Raw genomic sequence first — 10,506 nt, 5'->3', positions numbered from 1 at the left:
GAAGAAATACGAGGCAATAAGTAATCATGCATATAAGAGATCGAAGAAACTCAAATAACTTTCATGGATAAAAAGAGATATTTGATCATAAACTCAAAGTTCATCAGATCCCAACAAACACACCGCAAAAGAGTTACATCATATGGATCTCTAAGAGACCATTGTATTGAGAATCAAACGAGAGAGAGGAAGCCATCTAGCTACTAACTACGGACCCGAAGGTCTACAAAGAACTACTCACGCATCATCGGAGAGGCACCAATTGAGGTGGTGAACCCCTCCGTGATGGTGTCTAGATTGGATCTGGTGGTTCTCGACTCTGCGGTGGCTGGAATTGATTTTCGTCGACTTCCCTAGCGTTTCTGGAATATTGGGGTATTTATAGAGCAAAGAGGCGGTCCGAGGGCACCCGAGGTAGGCACAACCCACCAGGGCACGCCTGGGCCTCCAAGCGCGCCCTGGTGGGTTGTGCTCCCCTCGGAGCACCCCCCCCAGGAAATTCTTTGACCCATTGGATGTCTTCTGGTCCAAAAAATCCACAAGAAGTTTTGTTGCGTTTGGACTCCGTTTGGTATAGATTACCTGCGATGTAAAAAACAGGCAAAAAATAGGAACTGGCACTTGGCACTATGTCAATAGGTTAGTACCAAAAAATGATATAAAATGATTATAAAACATCCAAGAATGACAATATAACAGCATGGAACAATCAGAAATTATAGATACGTTGGAGACATATCAGCATCCCCAAGTTTAATTCCTGCTCGTCCTCGAGTAGGTAAATGATAAAAACAGAATTTTTGATATGGAATGCTACCTAACATGTCATCGCATATTCTTTTCTTTATAGCATGGACATTTGGACTTTTATATTGTTCAAAGCGATAGTCTAGTTTTGACATGATAATTTAGATACTCAAGCATACCAACAAGAAACCATGTCTTTCAAAATATCAATGCTAAAATAAGTTATCCCTAGCCCATCATGCTCAATCATTGATTCATTCATGAAACACACTCGCATATTAACTATACTCAATGCTCAAGTACGATCATAGTGCCCCATAGTTGGTGCTTTTATAAGAGAGGATGGAGACTCAAATTAAAAATAAAAATTGCATAAAGTAAAAGAAAGGCCCTTCGTAGAGGAAAGTAGGGATTTGTTGAGGTGCCAGAGCTCAAAGCGAAAATTGAGAGATAAAAACATATTGAGAGGCATACTTTTCCCACCAACGAAAACGACTTAGAGTTCCCAACACTTTCCATGCTAGATATATCATAGGCGGTTCCTGAACAGAAATTAAAGTGTATTCCTTTTTTCACCATACTTTCGCTTTCCATGGCTAACCGTATCCATGGGTGTCTTCCATACCAACACTTTCGAAGGAATTTATTGTTTGACAACATAAAGTAAATTCATTTTTCATTCCGGGACTGGGCATCCCTAATACCTTTGACTTACTCTCGTGCAATGACAAGTGAATAAACACTCATCGTGATAATAACACATCTAGCATGGAAAATATTAGCCACCCCTCACCGCCTCTCAAGCTGTACGAGCACACAAAAGAGGAATTTATTTTGAATATTAGAGATGGCACATACAAATTTGCTTAAAAAGGCAAAAGAATATCGCATATAGGTAGATATAGTGGACTCATATGGCAAAACTGGTTCAAAGGATTTTGGATGCACAAGTAGTGATCATACTTAGTGCAAAGTGAAGGCTAGCAAAAGATTGGGAAGCGACCAACCAAGAAACGAATAATATCGTAAGCGAGCATTAAGCATAATTAACACCGAATAATGCACCACAAGTAGGATGTAATTTCATTGCATAACGATTGACTTTCGTGCTTGCATAGGGAATCACAAATCTTAACACCAATATTCTTACTAAAGCATAATTACTCATCAACATGACTCACATATCACATCATCATATCTCAAAACTATTACAAGGAATCAAATTTGTTTTGTCCAATGATCTTCATGAATGTTTTTATTATATCCTTCTTGGATATCTATCACATAGGTACTAATTTTCATGTGTTGCTTTTGATAAGCTCAACCAAATATAAGTGAAGATCATGAGCATAATATTTCTTTCTCTCAAATTAATTTAAGTGAGGCAAGAGAGAATTTCTTGAAAATTTTACTAATTCTTAAATAAATCTAAGTGGACAAAGAGAGCATTTCTTCAAAAATAACAAAGCACACAATGCTCAAAAAAGATATAAGTGAAGCACTAGAGCAAATCCATAGCTCATAAAAATTTAAGCGAAGCATAGAGAGCAATTCTAACAGGTCCTGGCATAATTTTGGCTCTCTCAAATAGGTGTGTCCAGCAAGGAATCAAGAATTAGAACACAAAGCAAGATAATCAAAGACTCACATCATACAAGATGCTCCAAGCAAAACACATAGTATGTGACGAATAAAAATATAGTTTCGAGTAAAATACCGATGGTTGTTAGAAGAAAGAGGGGATGCCACTCGGGGCATCCCCAAGATTAGTTGCTTGCTTCTCTTTGCATAATAACTTGGGGTGCCAAGGGCATCACCAAGCTTAGGCTCTTCTTACTCCTTATTCCTTCATCCATCGTAAGATAACCCAAAACTTGATAACTTCAATCACACAAAACTCAACAAAACCTTCGTGAGATCCGTTAGTATAAGAAAACAAATCACTACTATAAGTGTTGTTGCAAACCAATTCATATTTTATTCTTGCATTATATATACTGTATTCCAACTTTTCTATGCAAAAACTCATCAAAGAAAACCATAGAATCATCAAAACCAGCACACAACACAAAAGAAAACACAATCTGTAAAAAAAAAGAATAGTGTGTAGCAATCTGGATATTTCGAATACTTCCGTAGCCCCAAAAATCTTAAGAAATTAGGAAGACCTGAGAAATTTGTATATAAATATTCTCCAAAAATAATTGGTATTTTATCACACTCTTGTTAAAATTGAGAATTGTTTTTGTGAGCGCAAAAGTTTCTGTTTTTCAGCAAGATCAAACAACTATCACCCAAGAAGATCCTAAAGGCTTTACTTGGCACAAACACTAATTAAAACACAAAAAACACAATCATAACAGTAGCATAATTTTGCTAACACTCAAGAACAGGAAGCAAAAAGCAAAAATAAATTTTATTCATTGGGTTGCCTCCCAACAAGCGATATTGTTTTACGCCCTTAGCTAGGCATAAAGCAAGGATATAAGTTTTGTCATCTTTGTTTCGAGATCCATAGGATGCCCTCATGATTGATTCATATGGTGGCCTAATTCTTTTTCTAGGGAAGTGTTCCATACCATTCCTTAGTGGAAATTGGAACTTAATATTGCCTTCTTTCATATCAATCATGGCACCAATAGTGCGTAAAAATGGTCTACCAAGAATAATTGGACAAGACGGATTGCAATCAATATCAAGAACAATAAAATCTATGGGCACATAATTCCTATTTGCAATAATAAGAACATCATTAATTCTTCCCATAGGCTTATTAATAGTAGAATCTGCCAAGTGCAAATTTAAAGAACACTCTTCAATATCGGTAAGACCAAGCACATCACATAAAGATTTCAGAATTGTAAAAACACTAGCACCAAAGTCACACAAAGCAAAACACTCATAATTTTTAATCTTGACTTTGATAGTAGGTTCCCATTCATCATGCAATTTTCTAGGAATTGAAACTTCTAATTCCAAATTTTCTTCCAAAGCTTTCACCATAGCATCAATAATATGTTTAGTAAAAGCTTTATTTTGTTCATAAGCATGGGGTAAATTTATCATTGATTGCAACCAAGAAATAAAATCAATCAAAGAGCAACTATCATAATTAAAATCTTTGTAATCCAAAAGAATGCGTACATCACTAGCTAAAGTTTTGACCTCTTCAAACCCACTTTTATCAATTTTCTCAACAAAATTTTCACCCTCCGAATTATAGGGACGCCTTCTAGCTAAAGTTGACTCTTCTGCAGTCCCTTTTTCATCAATCTTAACTTTACTAAACAAGGAATCAATATAAGAAACACCAATCATTTTAGGATCTTCATCACTTTTATCCTCTAATGAGATTGGTTTAGCGGCCATTTGATTTACTAGGGTAGCTTGTGCATCAGATATTTTTCGTAGCAAACTTTCAGCAAAATCATACTTAGATTGGAGATTGCAAACTTCTCTACTAATATCATCAAGTTGTTTTGTAATAGCATCTAGCACAACGGACTGTTCCTTAAGTTCTTCGGTAAAATATTTATTGTGCTCAAATTGTGTAGTCATATATTCCTTAGTACTTTTCTCAATTTCAAGCAAAATATTAGGGTAAGGAACTTCATAATATTTTCTTTGAGGCATCATGACTACACAAACTAGATTGCACTCAAAAACAGATCCGGTAAGAAAACAGCGAACGAAAAAGAGGGTGAATAAAACGGCATTTTTTTGTAAAGTGGGGGGAGGGAAACGAGAGGCAAATGGCAAATAATGTAAATTGCGAGGAGATGAGATTTTTCATTAGGAACCTGGTAGATGTAGATGATCCTCCCAGGCAATGACACTAGAAAATTCCTTTTGATGTCTGCTAGACTACGTCTGTATTCCCCAAAGAGGAAGGGATGATGAAGCACATCGACGATAGGTATTTCCCTCAGTGATGAGACCAAGGTTATCGAACCAATAGGATGATACGTCCATTTTGCATCATGTTTTCATACTGTTATTTATGATGTTTTCATACATAATAATGCTTTTTGGAGTAATTCTAATGCCTTCTCTCTCGTAATTTGTAAGGTACACACAAAGAGGGAGAATTTCGGTAGCTGGGAATCTGGACCTGGAAAAGCTACGTCAGGCTACCTATTCTGCACAACTCCAAACAAGCTGAACTTCACGGAGAATTTTTATGGGATATATGCTGAATATTGGAGCAAATAAGTAACAGAGGAGGCCCACCAGGTGGGCACAACCCACCTGGGCGCGCCAGGGAGCCCAGGGGCGCCCTGGTGGGTTGTGCTCATGTCACAGCCCTAGAGTTTGATTGCAATTAGTTTCATAAGCATCCTTGCATCATGTCTATATTTGTTTGAAACTTGAAATGGGGATTGCCTAAACCCCTGGCATCAAAGGAATTCACCAGGTTCACCTAAAATATTTTCAGTAAATCCAAATGGCTTTCAAAAATGTTCATCATTTATGGAAAATGCTGTAAACAGTAACCAGAGGTGATGCACATTTTTCCATGACCTATTTGGGATCTGAATTAAATCATACTCTATGTGCATTTGGACATTTAAATGCTATAAAATATTTTAAATGTCCAAATAATCATAAACTTAAATGTTTACTGTTGGATATATTCCAAACTGTGGGCTTGAGCAAGTTTCATGATTTTTGAGTGTGCCTAAGTATTTTTAATAAAGCCCTCGCACTACAGAAGAAATAGAAAACCAGAAAAGAATTAGAAAGAGAGAGAGAGAGAGAGAGAGAGAGAAACCACCTGAGGTTACCTGCACAGCCCACCTGGAGGCCCACTTACCTGGCCCAGCCCACCGAACCGCCACCGTCTCCCACCTCGCGCCAGAAGGACGCGAGGCGTGTGGCCACCGCGCACCGGCACGCGCCCGGCCACCTTGTAACGCCCTCGATGCGGCTATATCTCCCACGTGTCGAAGCACGACTTAGATGCATAACCGCATTGAAAGCAATGTCGCAAGTGAGGTAATCTTCACACAACCCATCTAATACATAAGGGACAGAGATACATAGTTGGCTTACAATCGCCACTTCACACAATTACATGAATAAAGCATTACATCAACCAAATACAATCACGATAAAAGAAGACTACCCCAAATGCTACACAGATCCCCGATCGACCCCAACTGGGCTCCACTACTGATCAACTAGAACGAAACAACACCAAAGGACAAGATCTTCATCGAGCTCCTCCTTGAGCTTGGTTGCGTCATCTGCACGTACTCATCGGCACCTGCAAGCTGGTTTTGGAAGTATCTGTGAGTCACGGGGACTCAGCAATCTCACACCCTCGCGATCAAGACTATTTAAGCTTATGGGTAAGGTAAAAGGTATGAGGTGGAGCTGTAGCAAGCGACTAGCATATATGGTGGCTAACATACGCAAATGAGAGCAAGAAGAGAAGGCAAAGCACGGTCGATAAAAGTATGATCAAGAAGTGATCCTAGAACAACCTACATCAAGCATTACTCCAATACCGTGTTCACTTCCCGGACTCTGCCGAGAAGAGACCATCACGGTTACACACGCGGTTGATGTATTTTAATTAAGGTCAACTTCAGGTTTTCTACAACCGGACATTAACAAATTCCCATCTACCCATAACCGCGGGCACGGCTTTCGAAAGTTCAAATCCCTGCAGGGGTGTCCCAACTTAGCCCATGACAAGCTCTCATGGTCAACGAAGGATATTCCTTCTAGCAGGAAGACCCGATCAGACTTGGAATCCCGGTTACAAGACATTTCGACAAGGTAAAACTAAACCAGCAACACCGCCCGAATGTGCCGAAAAATCCCGATAGGAGCTGCACATATCTCTTTCTCAGGGCACACTCAGATTGTCCAAGGTATGGGTAGGCCAGCCCAGAGTTGCCCCTGGTGGCCACCGGCAGCTGACAGGTTGGACCAACACTCAGAGGAGCACTGGCCCGGGGGGTTAAAATAATGATGACCCTTGAGTCTGCAGAACCCAAGGGAAAGAAAAGGCTAGGTGGCGAATGGTAAAACCAATGTTGGGCATTGCTGGAAGAGTTTTATTCAAGGCAAACTGTCAAGGGGTTCCCATTATTACCCAACCACGTAAGGAACACAAAAATCTGGGAACATAACACCGATATGATGGAAACTAGGGCGGCAAGAGTGGAACAAAACACCAGGCATAAGGCCGAGCCTTCCACCCTTTACCAAGTATAGAGATGCATTAATTAAATAAGATATATTGTGATATCCCAACAAGTAAACATGTTCCAACAAGGAACAACATCTCCATGTTCCAACAAGGAACAAACTTCAATCTTCACCTGCAACTAACAATGCTATAAGAGGGGCTGAGCAAAGCGGTAACATAGCCAAACAACGGTTTGCTAGGACAAGGTAGGTTAGAGGCTTGGTTCAACAATATGGGAGGCATGATAAGCAAGTGGTAGGCATCGTAGCATAGGCATAGCAAAAGAGCGAGCAACTAGCAAGCAAAGATAGAAGTGATTTCGAGGGTATGGTCATCTTGCCTGCAAAGTTGTCAGAGTTGACTAGATCCTCGAAAGCAAACTCAAGGGGCTCCTCGTTAGCAAACTCGTCTCCCGGCTCTACCCAAACAAGACAAACAAGCACAAGGAACACAATCAACCACGTTCAAATGCTCGAACAACATGATGCAAACATGGTATGCTATGCGGGATGCGATATGTGATGCATATGCAAGATTTGCAAAGGAATGATGGAACCTGGCCTCAACTTGTAAATCCAAGAGTGCCACTGGAAATATGAGGTGATTTCGGTTGAAATCGATATAAAGATCGCCGGAATCGGATGCACGGCTTGGAAATGGCAAGCAAAACAAATATGACACCGGTCTGCGATAAACAGCAAGTGACCCACTAAATGCAACAAGATAAATATGCTACAGCAGCCAAACATGGCAACAAAAATAAATGGCAGGGATCCACTCATGATGCTTGACAAAAGATGAACACTGAGCTACGGCCAATTAATCCATTAACAGGTTCAAACAAGCATAGCAAAAGTGCAAACGATAAACAGGTTTCAGACTTAGTGAAATTAACACAAGCCTGGAATTTCAGATTAGGTAGCACACTTTGGAGCAAGAAAACTATATTCTAAAGGAACTTAACGTGGCAAAGCAAGGCATGGCATGAAGCTACTCAAAGATCTTAACAAAAGTCCCTTAGTGACCTTGAGCCAAAAGGGATTAGAAAATACAGTTGCAAGCATGTGAACATGGCAAAAACATAATCAGGTTACAGACTTAGAGAAAAACTGGAGCATGCAAATATCTTAACAAGTAGGCATGTTTGCGAGCTCGATGCACTCACTACAGAGCAAGGCATGACAAACTAAGCATACACCCATCAAGAATACACATTATGTAATCTAGAAATGGCAAGAACGACAACATAGCATGCACGGATCAACAACAACATCCTCGGCCAAATCGCTAACAAGTAGACAATCTGCCCAGATTCACGAAATAGCAAAAGTAGAGCTCGATTGACTCAAGCTAGGGTGCTCCATAATTGCAAACAAAGACATGGATGGATATAACACCACAATATTAACAAATCATCCTTACTGATCATCCTCAAAAGAGGCACGGATCACTAGGAAACAACATGAACATATGGCATATTGATAAAAACAAATCAAAGACTTAGTGAAATTCTAAGTCCCTGAAATCAGCATTAACGAATGCACTACTTTGTAAGCTTGTGCTAGTCACCACACACATCACAAAAATACATGGATAGCACCTCTGTAAAGATGGAAAAGCATATAACAAAACACATGAAGAGCTCAGGAGCATATCATGAACACATTAATCATGGCAAAATGACAAATAGCTATTTGGTGCAGGATATCTGACAATTAACTCAAATAGCTCTCTTCCAACAGCATTTCGGGCGTCACAATGAGCTCAAATGAAAATGATGCAGTTAGACGAAATGATGTACTCTCCGAGGCGAACATTTTGACATGCTACACGCCCAAAACGGAGTTACGGATGCGGAGTTACGACATGATGAATATGGCAAAATAATTAGGGAGAAAGTCAACCGCGAGGGGATTTCAGATCCAGATCCAGCGCGGGGCACTGTAGCAGCCGGCGTGCAAGCCGAGGTCAGCGGCGCGGGCTCGCCGGAGAAGAGGGCGGGGAGGACACCGGTGGACGACGCCGGCGAGGCGGCGAATGGCGCCGGCGACCGGAGACGAGCGGGGCGACGCGGATGAAGGCGGCGGTGCCGGTGACGTCGGGCGGTGGCGCGGCGATGCACCGGCGAGGCGAGGCAGCCGGCGTGCGGCTCCGGCTACGTCGAACGACGCGCCGGCGAGAGCCGCGGCCACGGGATCCGGCAGGCGCGAGCGGTGCCGGGCGGCTCGGGCGCCTCGGCCAGGCGGCGGCGGATCTGGGCCCGCGCGGGCCGATATGGGCTCGGCGGGCCGCGCGGTGGAGACGGCGGCGATCGCTGACGTGGCGGGCGTGGAATGGCTGCGGCGGGCGGCGCGATTTTCGTCCGTCCGGGACGGACATGTCCGGCGGGCGGGAGGGGAAGAGAATTAGGGTTTGACCGCGAATTTGGAAGGGTTGCGCATATTTATAAGTAGAGGAAGCTAGGAGAGTCCAAATGAGGCGCGGTTTTCGGCCACGCGACCGTGATCGAACGACCGAGATGATGGAGAGGGTTTTGGTGGGTTTTGGGACAAGTTGGAAGGGTGTTGGGCTGCAACACACACGAGGCCTTTTCGGTCCCTCGGTTAACCGTTGGAGCATCAAACGAAGTGCAAATGGTAAGAAACTTGACAGGCGATCTACAGGTAGTAAACCAAGGCCGCTTGGCAATTCTCGGTCCAATCCGGAAATGTTTAACCCCTGCACACGAAAACAGGTAGAAACGGACACCGGGTGACATAGGAGCGCCGGATTGCAAAACAGACAACGGGGAAAATGCTCGGATGCATGAGACGAACATGTATGCAAATGAAATGCACATGATGACATGATATGAAATGCATGACACGCAAGCAATGACAAGGGAACAACAACGAATAACTGGAAGACACCTGGCACATCGGTCTCGGGGTGTTACAACACTCTACCACTACGAGAGGATCTCGTCCCAAGATCTAGAATGGCATCGGAGGGACAACGGAAAAGGAAGATAAGCGGTAAAAACTAAGTTGCTTCTTTGACAAACGAGTGAAATCATGAACCTTGAAAAGGTTAAGCCATTTCAAGAAAAGAATTCAACGGAGATTAATGAAGTTGAAAACACTCCGTTAGAAAAGAGGAACAAGGAAGAACAAATTCGGACAGCACTCCGGTTGAAACGGAAGTCAAAAACTTGATAAAATGAACAGAACTTGAGCAAAAGGACACAACACTCCGGTTAAACAAGATAGAGAAGGAATAAGACTGATATAATTTGGACAGCACTTCGACTGTAAATGGAAGAAATTGAACATGATCTTGACAAACCGAGATGAGGAGTGAAAAGAGCAACATCACTAGACCTCCGGGAGAAAGAATAGAATAAAGATAATTGAGACAAAAGAATGTAGAAGAAAATGCCAACTTCTGCTACAAAAGAGCTTGAAAAGGTATCCTTAGGAGAAGGGTCAAACGGAGTTGTTGGAAAAAACCAGCAACGAAAAGAATAAGCTTGATATGGTCTTATGGAATACATCTCAAATTATGAGGTGACAACCTGCCAC

This window comes from Triticum urartu, chromosome 4A, assembly GCF_056163025.1.
Source record: "Triticum urartu cultivar PI428250 chromosome 4A, HENAU_Tu73, whole genome shotgun sequence".
Taxonomy (NCBI): Eukaryota; Viridiplantae; Streptophyta; class Magnoliopsida; order Poales; family Poaceae; genus Triticum; species Triticum urartu.
Note: the sequence above shows the minus strand (reverse complement) of the source record.